The sequence below is a fragment of the Anas acuta genome, chromosome 19 (genome assembly GCF_963932015.1).
Source record: "Anas acuta chromosome 19, bAnaAcu1.1, whole genome shotgun sequence".
NCBI classification, from domain to species: domain Eukaryota; kingdom Metazoa; phylum Chordata; class Aves; order Anseriformes; family Anatidae; genus Anas; species Anas acuta.
The window spans coordinates 10,414,926-10,434,245 of NC_088997.1; the positions used below are offsets into that span (position 1 = coordinate 10,414,926).

The window sequence follows — 19,320 nt, forward strand, 5'->3', positions numbered from 1 at the left end:
TTACTAAAATAACGTTGTTAACATGCACTGGGGGAAGGATTATGAGAAAGATAAATGGGTAGTGTCCACAACAAAAAGCTAATGGAAAAATACTGTCTCTTTGCATTATGTTGTGTAACCACATACAGACCAGAAATAAATGACTACAGTTATTTCTTTGTCATATAATGCTATGAAAACTACGCACTTCATGACAGTATGTGTATGAAAGGGATGCCAGTGCAGTACTCCATGTAATTATGCGTGGGATTAGAGGAAATTCTTAAATTATCATATACAAAGGTACATTAGTTTTAGGGTGACCTTTTAAGATAAGAGTGGGAGTGGAAAAAGGCAGTTTGTTCCTTTTTGGGGGATGTGTGTGTGCGTGTCTTGGTTTTCTTTGCTTGTTTCATATCGGTGGTGCACGCGTTTTATGGCAGCCTCAAGAGCAATTCCCCTGCCTGAGACAGAGGCTCCAGCGTGCCCGTGAGCCTTGGTGTGACAGCCCCTACCAAATATTCAGCAGTGGAGACCAGAGACAGACAGCTGTGGGAACACGTTTGGAGGCAATTTTCTCTCATGGATTATTCACAAGATATAATTATCCAGGCAGAGTGCTGATGGCATGAAACTCATCTAAAATATGGCCTGGTCCCAAACTGGCTCCAGGTTGCTGCTCTGTCCAATAATTTTCCCAAAGAAAGTCTTTTTGAATGACTAGGACTGCTATAATACCTGGATTCTGTAATACATCTCCTGGACTATTTTTTCTATTAACATTTAAAATTCTGATACACAAAGACACCTTCGCTCTTAGCACTCTGTTGTGCATGCATTTCACAGCTAGACTTTCCTTGCCAGGCTTATGGACCTCCTCTGACTACTTTCTGCCCAGAAGATAAAATTCTGCCCAGCGTAACATATGATGTCTAAATCAGTCCTCATAGAAGAGGCAGACAGTAACTGACATTTTAAAGTCATCATATAGATCCTTTTCTGCATCAGCATGAGCTCTGGTGAAGATATTTGAATTTTCTAGTTCAAATGTTATTAATTTGTATGTATAAAGGAATCCATGCGTGTGTACGTATCTGGAAGTTCTTTCCACTAGGAGATGTAGCCAAGATTTATCCAGTCCTTTGTTATTATCATCCTCAATAAATGTTTACTGAGGGTCCAGAAAACCTGCGTATCAAGGAAGAACAGAAGAAAGCTGATGCTTTCTGTGTCCTGCCCAAAACAGGTCTTTTGGAATGCTGTGAAATTGCACGTTGACCTGATCTGGCAGCAGGTTATTCCCAGGGTGGGATCTGCCCTCTTGCTGTCTCCAGGACAGATTCATTTCCCACCTGGCAGATCGTGATTTTCTGGGGGCTTTTCAGGGTATGGAGCCTGTCTGCTGCTACAGCAGTGCTGGGCTGTGAACTCCAGCACCAGCAATTTCTTCTGCTTGACTCATTTAGTTCATGCTGCATCAGGTTTTGTCAAAAAGCAGCTTTGGAGAAATTGCTGATATCTGGAAGATTTATGGCTAGATGTGCTGATTGCACTCCAGTTGCAAGACTCATGATTTATAATTACGAATGTGACATATTGATGGCTCCAGGGGTCTGATTCAGGAAAACAATTAAATGCACTCTTGCATCTTTGTCTCTTCGAGAAGCCAAGTAAGCAGATAGTGCATATTAAGCAGACTTGAGGATGAGGACACTTACCTGAACATGGAAATTAGGGGTGTCATGCTTCCCTACTGGCAGTTGAGCGCATGAGCCTCCAGAGAGAAGAGACTTGAATCTTGGTGCTTGGCCGGTGGGTCCATCGAGAGTGCTGTGACCCTGGTGGTCACACTGGTAGATTATTTAGAATATAATGCATTCCCTGGCTTTGTATTTTCTGCACTTTTCTGGTGGATCTGCTCAGTCTGGGAGGCAAAAACATTGCTGAATAGCTGTAGTAATTAGCAAGCCCCCTTAACTGTGTTGAGGCTGAAGGAAGGGTCCTGAGTGGCTTCAGAGGCGACAGAGGCATCTTTGCAGGCACCTGGTGTGCTGGGGCCAGCTGGGAGCCAGCTAGAAGGTTAAATTGGACTTGGGATGAGGCTTGGCTGCGGCTGTTTTATGTGGTACTTAATCTTTAGTGGTGTTGGAAAGCAAAAGCTCATGTAATTAGTATTAAGATCACTGTGAGGAGGAAATTGGTTTTGAGAGCTATGGATTGTAAAAGAACAGAAAAGCTGGTGGTGTTTGTTTCTTTTTCCTAAAGATGAAAATAATTTGAGTTAACCCACCCAATTACCTGTTATCTCAGCCTCAACTGCTAATGGATTTGCTCTTGCAACATACTTATGAAAGAGAGCTCTCATCCTGGTTGCGTAAATGATGCCGAGTTTGAGATGGAAGAAATAAAAGGGGATTTAGATTATTAAATGTCATGTGAGTGGAGAGAAGGTGCCTAGTTCTACAGCCCACCAACATGCTTGTGGTGTTCCCTATAAACTGCCTCTTTGGACACAGGCTGCAAGTAACATTGAGGTTTCCCACTCTTGGCATGTTTCATTTGTAGTAAGACCATAGGGATTGGTGGTGGTGGTATTACTATTATTTTATATATACTTACATATATTTTTTCAGAAACAGCTAGATATTTCCTTAACTGCTTACAGCAGCCATCATCCCCTGATGGCTTTCACAAGCACAGAAACGTGGTGTTTTCTTTATTTTAATTGATTGGTGTGTTCTTTCCTCTTTAATTTAGCCATTGAGACTTTTTCCAGGCATCTGTTACAGCCTGAAGCTTTTGTACACACGGGATATGCTCAAACCTTTCAATATCCACAGCAATAAAGCAGTTCTCAGGAATAACTTTTCCCATCATGCAGAATGATGCAAGTGAGCTTTCATGTTTAGGATGACATTCCTGCATCTGCACCTTTGCAGGGACAGCATATTACACCAGCACATCAAAACCTCTAGATAACTCTAGACAGGCTTGCTTAAACTGCTGTATTTTCACCAACTTTCAAGTACTCGGCATGGCAGTCTTATTAGAAGGCTTCCAGCAAGTCTGAGTTGCTGCAGACTGTTACATGCCGGTGATGTTGTGAGGGCTGGGCAGAGTTTCAAGGATTATTTCTTGGGGGTTATGTTTTTGAAAAATCTCAAGCTCCCTAGGAAGCTGTTTGTACAAATGCTGCATATTCTTAAAAATTAGTGCTTGCTGACTTTAACTAGCATCTCCAAACTGCAGGAACGTTCCCATTTCTGTGTAAAGACAGGTGTAAAATGTTCTCACTCCTCTGGTGTAGCTGCTTTGGAAGTCAAAGGGAAAGCTGATTTCCATAAGAGCCAGACAGGGGGTGATAATGCTAACTTGTGTTTGGAAACCTCACCTGGTATGTCTGAGAAGATGCTTGTGTGCAGGTGTTTGCTTAGAGGGATTGGATGTGTGTGAATGTCACAACAGCTGCAGAACACTTACGGAGCTCTGTAATGGCTTTATATAAAGTTTAAATCAAACACAAAGATAAAATAATGGTTCTGGTGATCCATCTCTGAAGCCCCTTCTCATAAGCAGATCAAAGAAAACAAAGCTCTGTGTTGACCACACAAATGCTTTCTAATCTTTGAAGTCTGATTCCCCTCCAAGCCCTCTACTTGCTGCAGTTGCTTGTCCAGGGGGGTGACATCCTGCTGCCAAGTTTATAGCAAAAATCCCCACGTCCTCAGTGAATGTTGGAGCCAACCTTAGACCGGTCTGAGATCAGTGTGGATGTACTGCCACAGGTTGTGAGTGCTCCTGGGAGGAGCTGGTACAGGCACCTTATGTAAACATCTGAATAAATCAAACCCTGGCTGTCTTTGGTGTGCTTGCTGGAGACTCGTGCTTCCATGTATATCACTTTTGAAATTAAGGCCACTCCTGGCTGGCACAGGTCAGAACAGAGGCCTCTGACAACTTGTAAACAGCCTACCAGAAGACATAGAGGGATTTTTTTCATCAGTATTTAATTTGGGGCAGTCTTGCTTGGACCTATATTCTGGGAGAGAGAAGGTTTAGGTCAGAATCCTGATCTCAATAAACTTTGTCATCCATCTCTGGATTAAATTACAACCATCAAGCATTTTACCAGCTTCAAAAGTAGTTTTACAGAAACCTTTTTAGTTTTATCAGTGTGGGCTTGCCATTTAGTTATGAGTTTTTTGGTGATGATTTGAAGCCACAGAGGGGAAAAAAAAAAAAAAAAGGTCTAATTGACTTTCCTGATTTTGACTTTAAATGTATTGGGGAGAAGTGAACCCCAACTCACTGCACAAAGTGACTTTCACCAGAGTGCTAATTTTAAGCTCTCAGACTTCACAGAGATTCCCTGTGGTGTGAGAAACCTGCTATGAGCTTTGGATGGTTTGAAGCTCAGATTGCCTTTTTATGTCATACCTTTTTTTTTGATGAATTCTCTGTCTGGTCATTTTTAACATTACATAATTTAGTACAGAGCATAAAAGAAGGGTGTCTAATAATTTGTAATAGTGTCAGGTTTTACAGGATGAACAGATTTATGTCAATGCCTGAAACACTATAAAGCTCCCGCACCTGAGGTTTAAGCATATGTAGATGGTTAATGGTAGCCCATGTGCTGGCCAGCTGTACACGTTTGTTAGTGCCACATCTAATTTCAGAACATTTATGATTTTTAAAAGACTGTCCTTGATTGCGACTGTTGGTCTCAGCCAGGAGCTGGGCTTGATCCAAACCCCACTGGCAGGGATGGCGAGGTTCCCACCTAACACCAGGGTTTGGGAGCGGACCCCACAAGCTATGCAAATTTTCTATAAATTAGAGAAAAGCTTCTGGAAGAAAGGATCAACGTTTCTGCAGTCTTTGAGCATCGTGGCCAATGTTGTCACTGTAGACAGCAGTGTGTTGTGACACAGTCTTGGTGCATGGACCTGAGTGGGCTCATGCTTGGCCATGTTATAAATGAAGTCTCAACTCAATCTGAATTTAGAAATATTTATAAAAGGAATATTTATAAAAGGCAAGTAAACAACGCTGGGTGCGTGGAGAGTCTATGCTCTACCAACACGCACACATGAATATCGAACCTTCTAAACATACAGAACATTGCTTTTCCATGCTAAACCTGAGTAAGCCTATACATACCCGCACCTTGACCTCAATTTGGTCCCGTATTTCAGGCTCATAAACTGTCTGATTGTTAATAAGGAGAATAAGCTGTAAGGTTACCAGGACAGTCTTTGTTCCTAAGGACGTGTGATTCCCCATAATGCGCAGCTGCTGACCAGCGAGGGGCAGGGTGTGTGCAGCTCCACTTCTCTCAGCTCCAGCTTCTTCCCAGCTCCGGTGCGCCTGTTTCCAGTGACTTCCAGTACGAGCTTTGAGCGGTTTGCTGAGTTTGGCCGAACCTATCTTCATGAGGCGATCAATGTGCCTGTTCCCATCCTGGTCTCCGTTCTGCTAGCCAGTCCCTATTCATTCCTTTTTCCTGCTTCTTTATTGATGACATAACTTCATCATCATGTTGCCTTTTTCATCTTGAGGGCAGGCTCCCCTCTTATACCCTTCTCCCCACAGCAGTCCTTTTCAAAAACAACTCTTCATTGGTCAAACAACTTTGCATATAATAGCAACAGCAAACACCCAGCAACTTCCATGCCTTAACGGCTGGAGAACAAGCAACTGCATGGTATCTCCTGAATCACCCTTCTGTGTTCCCTCTAAACTCTTTTACATTCCTGATGGCCTCATCGTTAAGAGTCTGATGGTATCAACCATGGGGCTTGCCGACCCCCATGGCCACGCTCGCACAACTCCCCCTTCTTTATTAATATCAACCATCTTCTTGACACGAATTGTCATGCCATATCTCACAGCCAGTTTGGCCAAGTGACCATCCAGAGGTGTTTTTTTTTTGTACACTTTTAGGTAACAGGGCTTGGGTGTTGGTTGCTGCTCTGGAGGAGGCTGGGTTTCTCCTGGGATGGAGGGGAGCCCTCGTTCTAGTCCCAGGTCTTCAGGCCAGCTTGGTGCAGGTTTAAGTGGGGTTTTCACTGAAACCACTGCTCCGCTAAACGGAAGGAGTCTTGCACGTAAAGCTTCAAGACCTTCTTTGGGCACCAAAGTCAACAGGGAATTTTCCTAAAGTGCCTTTATAACTGGGTCAGGGCCAATTAGCCTCCAGGATTGTCCTTTGCGGAGGTGAGCAGAGGGTGGGAGAGCAAATCCTCCCTCCTGAAGGGAGTCATCATTTATTGATATAAAATGCTAATATAAGTCATTTCCATGAGGAAAGGTGGCTAGCCACGCTGGAAGAATTTGCCTTTGTGTTTTTAAGTCTTTACATAAGAGAAGTGTTTTAATTAAAAGGAAGAAAAAAGAAAAAGCATGCTTCTGATTTAAAAATAAGTAAATACTTGCACTGACAGAACTTCTAATCTGAGCCCTAGTCACAAAAACAGCCTTTATTGATGTCAAAGTTGCTTTAGAAAAGGAAAGAGTAAACAGGATTTGGCCTTTAATTTGTGAAGGGTTTTGATTTTTCAGAGGCATTAAAGAGACAGAAAAGATGGGTATTGAATTATTTAACAATTGCTAGTAAAATTAAGCTTCAGTCAGCCTGCTTTCACCGAAATAATCTTATGAATAAAAACAAAACAATCTGGGGCAACACCAATATACAGTGCTCATATCCCGCTGGCTGAATTGTTTCAAAGTAGTCCATGAAGTGGTTTTGCAAGTCAAAGCCAAGTGGAGCCTTTTCTGTGGTCTGTTCACACTTCCCCTAGGAGAAAGCTGCTGTTGATGGATTATACAAACGTCTTTTCTCTCTAAATCTGAAACCGAGGGGAAAATATGCAAAAAGGAGTTGGGGGAATTTGGCTCTTTGAATTTCTTTTTTCTTTAGCAGATGGCATTTAAGTGATTTATTGTCTAAAACCAATCTTTTCTCATTAAGAAGCAAGTATTTAATGACTTCTGAGGTGGGTATTCAAAACAAAGAAGTGATAATCGAGGCAATCGTGCTCAGTGACAAAACACAGCAGCCCTTCATCAAACAAACTTAAAAGAGTGTTTGAGAGCAAGTGCTGAGGGCTATGATTTTCTTTCATGTGCACTTTAATTCACTGTCCTCTTCAGTCAGTGGCACATAAATAGGCATAGTTTAAATTAAAGGAAAAAAAGATCCCTATTATCATACCCATCGGTTGGAGCAATAAGTGTTTGATGCCGGCGAGCTCCCAGCTGCCTCTGCTTGGGAGCTCTGGAGGCTTTTAGAAATCCTGCCTCCCAGAGCACCACCCTGCTGGTGGGCTGTGCTGGGGAGCCCAAATGAAACCTTGAGGTTACGTCTCCTTCCCAGTGCTTGCAAAGCATGTACGCATGGGTGCAGGCAGCAGGCTGAGCATCGCATGTTTAATGGCCAGAACCTGTCCTGGGGGTTGTTCCCTAGCCCTGTGTTAGCAGGCACGGCACAGAAGGCCGCGGCCTCATCTCGGTGTGCTCGTTCTGGCCATCTGTGGCATTTGCAGGTGCCTGCTTTCTGTGCTGGCTGGTGAGCTGGGATAGCTGTAGCCACTCTTCCTTCCCTCTTTCCAGAGCACAAACACAGCTGTGGAAACTTGCAAGAGGAAAATGCCAGGGAAGGGCAGCTTTGGTAGTTCCTGGTGGCGTTGCTGCTGTCACCTGTTCAGGTCACTGCGGAGCCTGCCTATATGGGATTTTCTGAAAATTTCTCTTTTCTATAATTTTGGCATTTCAATTTGTTTTCTTCTAGCTTCTTGGAAAGGTCAGAGCTGGCATTGCTGTTGGGGCCGTGGTGCTGGTTGGCAGGGCCAAGGGCACAAACCTCCCCGCGCAGGGCAGCAGCCCCTTGCCCTCTGCCTCGGTTGTGGCGTGGGTGAGTGTGGCCCATTGTGGGGCCCTGAGGATCACGGTGATGTGGAAGGGCATCTGATAAGGTAAAAGTTACCTAGAGAGCAAGGGGAGTGGATGAGGTGGCAGAGTGTGTCTGTAGTTAGGGGGTGATTTGGTGGCAGCAGAGGAGTGACTCCACAGTGTGCATGGTGGATGTCCTGGCTGCCGGCTCTCTCCTGCTGCTTCCTCTGAAGACAGGACTTTTCCTGGGAGGATTTGTTTTACAGTCGATTCAAGCCCAGATCAAGCAGTAGCATTGAGAACACTGTTAGTTAGGTACAAATTTAGTTTTTAGCAAGCATTGCTGTTCTTCACAGCGGGCTTTGTGCACGCGTCCTGTGGATGGAGGAACACCATGCTTTGAAGGAGACAGCTTGTCTCCAGAACACAGCCCCCACGTCCCCATCGCTTTTCACAGACAGTGACACATCTGAGAAATGCAGACTTCAAGCACTGGAGGTTGGAATCGTGAAGAGTATTTCAGGCTTTGAGAAGAAGCTTTTGGGTTTGTGGAGTCAAGGGACTGTGGGGCGGTGGTCTCCCATCCCCAGACACAGAGGTGCACCCACCCTGATCTTCAGGGAAGAAGAACTGAAAAGTTGATCTTTGCTGCCTTCTGCAGCTAGGCAGGCGCTGTGGTGCTTGATGGAGTTGTGTGTTATGTACATTGGGCTCCTTCAAAGAACAGGCTGAGGACTGGCAGACAATGTTATTGCTGAAGATTTTTGCATTCATATGGAAATAAAAACACTTTCAAACGTGTTTTAATTGCCCCTTTTTTTTTTTTTTTTTTTTTGAGGCTCCAGAATGCAGCTTTCATCAACACCTCTAAATTACTGCAAGTGGTGACAGCCTGCTGCCTGGCTGCCTGCAGAAGCACTGCTGGGTTGTAGAGCCCTTCAGCGCAGCAGCTGTAGAAGAGCAGTGTCTATAGAAGCTTTCTAGAAGAGCATCAGCTGAGCTGATCCTAAAGGATCTGGTGAGGCTCCGAGTTGTCACTGCCCGTGCTTCCCCCCGGCATGGGGAGCAGCCCCTGCTTCAGCTCATGTATTTCAATCCCACATGGAGGGAGGATGTGGTGGTGGAAGTCCTCACTGCTCATTAAGATTTTTGGGGTCCCCAAGTCGGAAACCTGCTTTGCTTCCCGTCCCAAGATGATCTAGGGAGAGCAAAATGCTCCTTGAGGGATATGGGAGGCCGGGAGCAGGGTTTTGCTCTGATTAGCTCTGCGGCTGAGCCTCTCCCATGACATGATGGCTGAGGAAGCCTGTTTTTTCTATGCCGGGCACCTTTGTGTTTAATGAACACCTTTCTCAGATCCCAATTGTCTTGTAGCTGCTGTGATCCTTAGAAGACGAGTGGGTACTTGCTAATGAGCAGTCAGGCTGGAGGTGTTCTTAGCTTGATCTGACAAGCGCTCGCTTTGCTCTGATTAATGCCTGGGTGAACTCACTTTTTTTTTTTTTTTTTGGAAACTAGTTCAGACCTGCTGTGTTGAAGCAAAGAAATGGGGTGCCTGTAGGGACAGGTGGAGGCAGGGCTTTGCTCTGGGCTTGTCTGCCCTGGAGTAGTGGCCCTGCAGCCTGTCCCCACTGTTCTTCAGCCCTGTCTTTAATGCTACGGGCATGGAGGCAGGAATGATAATCTGCTGTGGAGTCTCTGTTAGCCCAGCACAAGCCAATAGCAAAGCATCGCTGCTCAAATGTCAGTGTAGCACGTCTTCTATTTCCTTGTCCTTTCTGTCTATGTGATTTCCTTTCAGGAAAAAATAAATCAAGAAGGAAGAAAAACAACTATTTAAACAAACAGCTGTTGGTGGCTTTGCACGGTGCCTGAAGACCTCAAAGTTTTGTGGCTGCAGCCAGCCTGTCTGACCGATGGGAGAAGAGGGCTGAAGGAGGCTTCTGTCCTGCAGGATGGGGGCATCGTGGGCTGGGCAGAGGGGTGGGCTGCTCTATGGCACCCAGCCTGCCGTCCGGATCGGCCCTGAGAGGTTCCTCGCTCCCCGGAGAGAGGGAGGCTCACATGCGACAGTCCTTGTAAATTCTTCCCCAAGTCGCTGCTTGGAGGTGTTTTGAAAGAGGTCTTTCCTCTGCTAAGTGTTAGATTGATGTCAGCAGAGGCAATAGTCCATTCTGTTACTGTCGCTGCCGCCGACACCACTGCTCTATTTTTCTTTGCAATTAGAAAAACCATCAATCATTTTCACAGATGTGCACCTTATAATTGCCTTCTCTTGCGCTCCCGGTTTAGCGTAGATGTTCATGTCAAGTCCAGCCCTGGGAGAAAAGAGCAGCTGACAGGTTTCTGAGAGCTCAGCAGAGATTCTCCATAAACTCTCTGTTTCCACGTGGGATTTAGCGACCATGTGATTTAGTGTTTGTGGCTTCTTTTTTTAGGGGAAATAAGTGTTGTGTTTTTTTTTTTTTTTTCTTCCTATTGTAATGACAGAAATTTTTCTTTAAGTGTGGCAAGGCTGGGTGCCAAAAAGCAGTGTCTTGAATTCCTCGCAGTGCAAACTTTCAGTAAGCAGAAAAACAGAAGAGTGGGAGAGCTGCAGGCTCTGGGCATGGGCTGCTTGGGATGTTGAAGCCAGTGGCAGCCCTGAGTGAGACTGGAGCTGGACCTTAGAATGCGATGAGAATGGCTGTGGCCAACGAGACAGGCACAAACGCTGACGCTGAGAAGAGCCTTGGGGATGCAGTTTAATTTTTTTCCCTAGGAAATCAAGAAGTTCCTTCGTGCCCTGTCAGTGGCTGCTTGCACTGGAAGAGAGGAGACAACAGAGTTTGATGCGAGGCTGTTTGGGAAGGGCAATGCACAGAGCAAAACGGCGGCGTTCGAGACCGCTCTGACTGCAGAGGGATCAGATGGTTGGTCGTGAGTGGTGCCATTATAGTGTTAATTACATCAGCCTGAAAAGCAGGTGTTAACTTTGGTTTAAAACAGAGCATGAGGTGGCTCAGAGCAGTTCCCCCGAGAATTTTTCTCTCTTCTCAGTACAGCCGTGACTTTCACAATGATTTAGGATGTGTTACTGGATTTCCTTTGCTTCTTGGTAGAGGAAAGGGACATGAACACTTACTAATGTTACATCACCCCAGTGTTTAATCCTGTCTTTTTGGTTTGGTTGGCAGCTGTGTGAGTATCATCTCAGAAGCAGGCTGAAAGTATAAAGAAAAAAGAAACTGCATGAGCACTGGGTTTTGTCCTTGCTGTTTGTCCGTAGGCATCTGCACTTAGATGTGGGCAGTTGTGAGTCTGGTCACAGCTTCCAACAGGAAAAAAAAATCTGCTTTTCTTTGAGATCACAAGGTTTGGTGACGGTATTTCACCTTCATCTGAGTGAGTTTCTGGATTTAGGTCTGTCGCATCCAAATGCTATTTTGTTCTGTTTGTATTGTAAAGCTCTCTGGCCGCTGGTCAACAACCGTAATGTTTCTGCTGTAATATTGCTGCTGGAGGAAAATGCAGCTGTAAGGAGAGAGGGAAGCACGCAATATGCAGTCCTGCATAGTTTTGGGGAATTGAGCTCTGACTGTAGGATGGTCTAAAAATAAGTGGAAAGTGGAGGGAGAGGAGAGACTCCATTTCTCCATTTACTTTAGGAACAGAAATGAGGAGATTGGGGAAGCAGATGGCTGGCTTGCTGCTAGCCACAGTTGATTGTTCCAGCTGATTTGGGGATGGGCACATGTAGGCATTGCCAAGGAAACTCATGTGGGTATTCATGAAGACAAGTATAATAAAAGGTTAGTAGTTTTTCTGGACTGGCACAAGGCTGGTGGCCTCTTCAGGCTTGCGACACCAAAGCGGCGATCAGAAGGGACTTAATGCTCTGTGTGGTGAAATACTTAGCGTGTCGAGATGGCTGCAGAGGTCTTGACATAAACTGAGGAGCTTTGCAGGCCTGTTAGTTATCGGGGCTGTACAACAGGTACACTCCATTTTAGCAAGAAATAGCCTTGCCGAAAGACAGTGCAGCATAACTGTGTTTTTTTTTTTTTCTTTTTTTTTTTTTTTTCCAGCGAGCAGTCCTTCCCTTGCTGATTTATGGTTAGCTTAGTCAAGAAATTCCTGCATGCCTAGTGAAATGGGTTCATTTTTAACTGTGAGGGAGCATTTTCTTTTTATGCAGTAGCTTCTTTTTGTGCTTTTGTGAAATAGGCTTTAACATAGAAATAAATCATCACAGCATTACTAAATTAAAAATAAGTTTAAAACCAGGCAGTGCCGCAAGCCAAGGTTAAACTTGGATCAGGAGATCAGATTATAGTTTCATCAGTCTTTCCTCCCACTCTTTGCTTAATTTGGTACTTAAATGAACTTAATAACCATTTCAAAGATATGTACACCCAGCTGCTTTGGAGAGCAGTCTCCTGGTCCTCATGTTCTTATTTTGGGTCACGCGCATCATTGCACTAATGTGCTATAACTGTACTCCTAGATGCCACAGTTTATTTGGATGTAGAAGAATTACACTTGGTTGGAGCAGAATTAACATTGAGTTTACCTATCTTTATAAGGCAAAAGAAGTAAAACATTTTCAACCGGCAGTTTTTTGGTTGATTTTGTTTACTTGCATCTCTGTCTTCATAGCTGCCTTTTAAAGGGTGTTGAATGACAACGTTATTTGGAAGAAAACTTACCACCAACGGGCAACTTGGCAACTGAACAGTCACAGGGGACAAACTGGCAAAGGTATATAGGTGCCTGGTGATGTACTGGTGCTGTAAGGGATTTATAAAAATCTGTCCAAGAATGTTTTATTCCTCACAATCAGTCTAGTCCAAGAGATGTTTTTAACAGTCTTGCCTTTCAGAAACGTTTTATCCCTTGAAAGGCTCATCTTTAATTACTCTGCACCTCCATTCCTGTCGGTTAAATGAATGTGATGATTTTTTCCTCCCACTTGTCTTCTTTCATTTACTGGAAGTGTGATGTGGCAAAATACTCAAGCATGCTCCTAACTCAAAGAGCTTAAACAGGAGTGTTTAAATGGTGCTAAATGTGAGCTACTTGGTGAACTACTTTGCTGAACCTTGACCACTGTTTATAGTGGCTTCTGTCTGGGTCTTTCTGCTATTTGTTTGCTGTTATCTCGATCGGTTGTCTAGATGCCGTTGCTAAACAAATGAGATGATAATTAGCATAGCAACATCAGAGGAAGTTGATTTTCCATCTGTAATAAAGATGATGATAATTAAACATGCATGACCTCATTGGATTGAATATGAATCAATTAAAATTAAAACTGGCTGGGAATTATTTTTCTCCCGTGATTGTTTTTCAGAGAAAGCAAGAACAATATGACAACTCCTAATGGAAAGAATTTGAACTGATATGCACCCTTGTTATTTAAAAATGAAAACGTCATGATTCTTCAGGGGTGGTGTATTTAGTGGTACCTCCCCCACCCTGCCTGGTGCAAATGTCCGTTTTGATGAAGTTTTTCACCTGGGGGGAAGAAATAGTGAAAAACTTTACAGCTATTTCTAGCACTGTTTAGCAAAACTCAGATCAAACATGTGCAAATGCTTTCTGCGTGTGTGTCCAGGGAGGCATATTCCACAGGCACTGTGGCCAACGGGGTGCATAAATTACTTTTATAACACGTTTTAATTTCCTGTGCATGAGTGAACACCGCAATGGAGCAGTTTATTTTAAAGGAAAATGATTTATTAAAGGCAAACTGCAGAGATGAAACAAAAAGGGAGCTGAAGTTGGAAACCCAGGTTTGGTGCCCCATCAAGGAGCTGGTGATGCACTTGCCCTCAGCACTTAAAGTGGGACCCAGGAGAGCTTCTCTGGAGCACAGGTGGGAAAGGATTGCATTGAGTTCCTTTTTGCCATTTTTTCAAAAATGAGATTGTGGTGGCACTGTAGCAGTCACGGCCAGACCTGCCTGGGGCTTTTGGTTTTGTTTTTTGAGAGCTGTGTGACATGTCCTAACTGGCAGCAAGATGCAGCCTGGTTTAGTTCAGAGCATTGACCTGAAAAATGGGAAACCAAAGCCTGTGCAGTCCTAGGTCACTGTTTAGCGTTTTGGGATATGCTTCCAGGCCTTTTGGTTAAAGCTCTTCTAATCTGTATAATTTATCAAACATGAGAAGGGGTTGAAAGCAAAATGCAGTAGCCCTGCTGCTGTGGTGAGGATGCACACCCCTGGCAGGGAAGCCCTGAATTCAGCTGCTGCTTTGACTTTTTGATGTCTTGGTTGAATATCCTGAACAGCAAGATACTCAGCATGTGTGCTTTAGGTTAGGGTCATCTTTTGGTCCTTTTCCTCCCTGCCAGTAGTAAAAAAAATAAAATAAAATAAAATAAAAAAATCCCATTGTATCTAGAGCAGAATAAAAGCAAATGCTAAAATATTGCTTTTCCCTTCCCCTTCCAAGAGAGTTTTTTCTTGACTGTCCTCAGTAATTGGTAATATGCGGTGTGCTTAAAATCTAAATACGGTCCCATGTGCTGGTTGGGGTTTAGCACTTGACTGCACTTGTGATGGGGACATTCATGATTCAAACTCTCAGATTGCCTTGTATCTGATAAATGACTGGAACACAAAGTTGTATCTGCATGGGCAATAGTCCTAACCGTACACTGCCATGCACTGCCTTGCTTGAGGATGACATATGACAAAATAACGTTGCAGGGTTTGTTTGAATACATCAATTTAAAGTTACATGTTTTCCAAATGGATTTGTTTTTGCCTGTCACTTGCATCTTCTGTGGACATGGAGAACTGTTTCTGGAGAGAGATGTAAGATGTGACTCTGATAGCATCAAAGAAATAACATATCTTAGACTAGAAAATCCTGGTTTTATTTCATTTTTGTTTCATCCTGGAATCTATCTCATTTAGGCTTCATTGCTGCAAAATGGCCAGTTATAACCGAGTGTGATTGGTGTATTTTCTGTTATCTTTATAGGCTTGGCTAAAATGCGGAAGCTACTGTCTGCAGGTATCAAATAAAAAGGGTTATTGCAGATACAGAAATGGACGCCAGCTGAGTGCAGACGAAGGCTGCATAAAATGTTAAATCATTCTGTTTTGAATATGTTATCTTCCCATGTGCCAGCCCCCACCCGCTCTCATCTTTCATTTGGCCATTTCTACATAAGACAGCTCTTTACAGTGGCTTCCCAGAGAGGAGGAAAAAACTTACATGTTTTCTTCAGGAAATGTTTATGCTGAGTTGTTATCAGGCACTATGCGAGTTGTTACTGTAAGTAACATCTGAATCCAGCCCCACATAAGCAGCAGGGCTGTGTGTGTGCTTGGTGCGCAGGGATACGGGCTTTGACAATAGCAGTTGGCTATATTCTGAGCTACATTTTAGGGGGAAAAAGGGGTTAATGGGGAGTGGAGAAAGCTGTGCTTGGTTAGGAAAATCCTATCTGCTCCTCAATAGGCCGAGCTCTCAGCGATGCTGGAGGAAGAAGCTCCCCATGCTGAGGGGTAATGCCCAGCAGGGTAGGTACGTTCTCCAGCTGTTTCTGTGGTCTGACAGCAAGAAAAATAAAACTTTTTTTGGTTACATCCATGCTCTTTGCTGTTGTCTACTGGTATCCTTGGGGCAAGGAGGTGAATCCAGCAAGGCGTGCTGGGTTGCTGCCGTCATGCGTAACCTGCTGAGTGTCTCTTCTTGGTGGCCTCTAGGGATCAAAGAGAACAGAACTGACTCAACTGGAAGAGATCTGCAGTGCTAGTGGCTGGGAGAGAGGAAAAAACATTTTTCAACTTGTAAGCTGAATAAGCTTTGCAGGAGGTGCAAAGAGACAGCGAATGTTGCATCCTGCCAGGTGTGCTTATGATCAAACTGCGTTTTAGTCTTGGAAGAGGAAGCTAAACACGTCCGTTTGAAGCAGATATTGATAAAACATAATGAATTTGATTGGAGTTCAGGGCTATATTGGGCTGGAGGCAGCAATCTGATAAAATGACAAGGTTTAGCACTGGGGCCTCTTACTCTTCATTAGGACAAATCTTGGAAACGAGCTCTCCCTTTTGCCTCTTAATTGCACTATCAAGGCCAGTATCAAAAAGGCAGGATGCAAGTGACTGCTGCTGCCCAAGATGCTATTATAATTAGAGTAGTCCCTGAACCTCATCCAAACTTACAATGTAGTATCAATTCAGGTTAAATTGGGAAACTGAGCAGAAAATTGCTGTCTGGTGTTTTGAGTGTTTTTTTGCATCTTAACATTATCTGATATTGGATCATTATGTAGTGATGCAAAATGCCAACAAGTAACAGCACAGCGCGGCAAGTAATGACGCTGGGATATAAGAGAAGTAAATAGTGAGTGAAATTTAATTTCTTATGCAGTTTCATGAAATAGAAGTCAACTCAGGTACAGACTTGTTCAGATTAAATATAATGATCTGTGGCTGCAGCCGAACTCTGCAGGGAATGCATATCTATAAGTTGAGGGGAGCGGGGAAGAGTTGCCATGGAAATACAACCGGTGTCATAGTTGTGGTGCATCACAAATGCCTCGTGTGTCGTGGCTCATTTTCCAGAAGGCTCAGGGAAGACCAGGAATTAAGGAAAAATGTCTTCAAATGTTTGCAGCAAGACACGTCTGGGACTGTGCAGAGACAGCTTAATAGGTAAACGTTTTGAGTCGTAACCGCTTTGCTGCAAAAGGGAAGCTGAAGGAGGGCTTCATGGCTTTCACGTGCTGCTTCATGCCATCTCCTTCCTGCCTTGAGGCCAGGGGTTAGACAAAGGCCTGGCAGCAGGGCCGCCTGGCCTGGCCTGGCCATGGCGATGAGCGGGGCCTCCTCTGCAGGCCCTTGGGGCACAAGTGCTGGCTCCTGCCATTGGCCAGCCCTCACGATGCACTGAGCCAAAGGCGTTGCTTTTAAACTGGGTGACATGTTCTTTATTTGTAAAGATTTATTTGGCTGAGAAGATCTGTAACTTCATTGGTTCTTTGCTTGCACGGCCTTGGGTTTGGGTTTTCTTCTATGTGTGTTCTTGAGATAGTCAGCTCCTGCGCAAGGCACCGCCATTTCCCACAGTTTAGGCCTTCCAAGCCTTTGGCAGGCCAGTTTCTTTCTGCTTGTTTTTATTGCTTTAGCCTGTGTTTTCTTTTAGCCCATGAAGGAGGCCTCAGGTGAGTTTCTTGCAGTTGCAGAAATGTGCCTGTTTCTTTCCAAGTAGCTTGCAGGATGCCAAATGGTCCAGAATTATTGTTTGATCTAATCCTTTAATTGGGAATTAAATTGCTCACTGTTGTGTGAACTAGCACATCGCTTATTGTAAAATGGGATGAAGCACTCAAGGGTATTTTTCTTATTTTTCTGACTGGGGGGGAAGGAGTACTTTCTTTACCATGCAAAAATGAGTAAGGCTGCTGGACAAACATCTTGGGTCTTTATAGCCTCTCTTCAGGTAATTATGGTATAATTCAGGCTTCTGAAATAAGAAGCAAAGAAATAAATGATTAACTTGTCTGTATAGTATTGAAATCTCTCTATACTTTAAAGCAGTCCCGTTTGCCGTAGTGGCTAAATACAAGCAAATGCATACTTGAAGCAAAAATCTATTGGAATGACAGAAAATCAGAAGATTGGAAACCAGAATCCAGCAGGGTTCACCAGCTCTGGTTGTGCCTGGTTTGGGTTAGCTCTCTCTCTTTCTGGCATCACAGTTTGTCTGTGGTATGGGTGTAACAACCCCACGGTTCGTATGTGCTTGCAAAGTGGTTTCAAGGCATGTGCTGGTTGCTTATTCTGGAGCAAGAGGAGTAGAAGGCAACAGTGCTGAAGTCTGTGAACAGGTGCTGAACTCCAAGCAGGATAAATTGGTGTGTTTTCAATCAGTAATACAACTGGCAGTGAAATATCACAGGTTTGTCTTTTGAAATGTCTGTTTTGTTGAAATTTCAGTAACTTCTCAGCAGGGTGAGACCCTGTGGCGTAGCACAGCCCCCAGACAGCATCTCAACTGTGCCTTTGAGTTGAACTCTGCAAAATCTGTGGGTACAGCTTGTCTCCTGGCTTATAGACACTTGCTGCAGAAGTGGTAGCAAGAGCAAAGCTAGTGCAGAGAGCACGTACATCTCTCATTTTTTCCTCCATCTTCTACTCCAAGCAACTCATCAACCTCAACACTGTGAGGTAAAAGTGAGTAAAATCAGAACATAAATCTTCATTTCCTCCACCATAGTGATGATGCTCTCATTTTAGTTAGCTGAAAAATGCTCAGTTTTTGCCTAATCCTACCTGGGTGTGAATGGTGGGCAGATATCCTAGAACTGCAGCTCTGGAGCCTAGTTTATTTTCTGAAGCAAAGTGATGCTCCTAAAAATTAAGTGTCATTTCTCTTTTCTTGCTGATATATTTCCTTTAGCAGCAAAGAAAGGCTGCAGAAGAAAATTGAGTAGAGGTTCTACTGAATTCAAAAACACTGTAGTGATAAATATGGTTCTGAATAAACCTCCTTGTAGTCACAAATCAATTAATCTTTTTTTGCCCCGTGCACTCCATCCTAAGGATTTACTTTTTCATTGAGCTTTTGCTAGCTAGTGCAGTATACCTAATTCTTCACCTGGATAAATAACTAGTGGCATTTTTATTCTAAAGCAAACTGGCATTATCTTTCTTGCTGTGTACAAGCAAATGGAAAATAACCTTCATTTATTTTTTATTTTTTTATTTTTTTTTCCCTGAGCAGCCTCTTGTGATTTGTGGCTTAGAATAAACAGGAGTTCCGGGCCTGGCTCTGAGCAGCAGCATGCTTGTCCTCTGAAAGCACTTTGCTTTAGCCTTTTTATTTGCAGTTACCCCTCAGCTAATGATGGATTAATGATGGTACCATGGATTTGGGTACCAAGAGCTGTCCCACTAGTTTGGAGAAACGTGGCCAGTGCAGTGGGCAGGGGCAAGTTTGCTCGTTTTGTGCTTTGAGCCAGCTGAAAACTCTGCAATGGGTTTAGCGCAGAGCCATGGAGCTCATCAGCTCCAGAGCCAGCAGTAGGATGTGCAACCTGAACTCAGGGCAGGGATGGAGTGGGCACGTGTGTCCCTGCGATAAACCATGGAGACACACTTGGTGTGGTGGCAGGCTGCTATTACAATAGGACAATAACATCGTTAGGGCGCAAGTCCAAATGATGGCATTACCAACTGGGTGGGTTCCGATTTCTGGTGCAGGTCTGTGCCCGTGTTGCAGCGCTGGGAAGTAGGGCAGAGCTTGCCTTCAAGTTAATCAGCTGGTGATGTTAGCTGGAAGGGGAGAATTGCTGTGTGTATCCTGACTGTGTCAGCTGCCTGCACCACCCAGCACTGGAAGGCCTGTAGAGAGCCCCGTGTGAAGAGACTCCTTGACACAACCCTTTCCCACACCTGGATGTTGTGATCTGGACTCTACCCTTGTTCCTTGCAGAATACAG

The 19,320-nt window shown here is 44.1% G+C and overlaps 1 protein-coding gene across 2 annotated transcripts in view; it reads left to right on the forward strand.

Annotated features, from left to right (window-relative positions):
• The window catches only part of GALNT17 (polypeptide N-acetylgalactosaminyltransferase 17), a 210,655-nt gene that overhangs the window by 90,157 nt on the left and 101,178 nt on the right, over positions 1-19,320 (forward strand). The gene's annotated exons all lie outside the window — the stretch shown is intronic.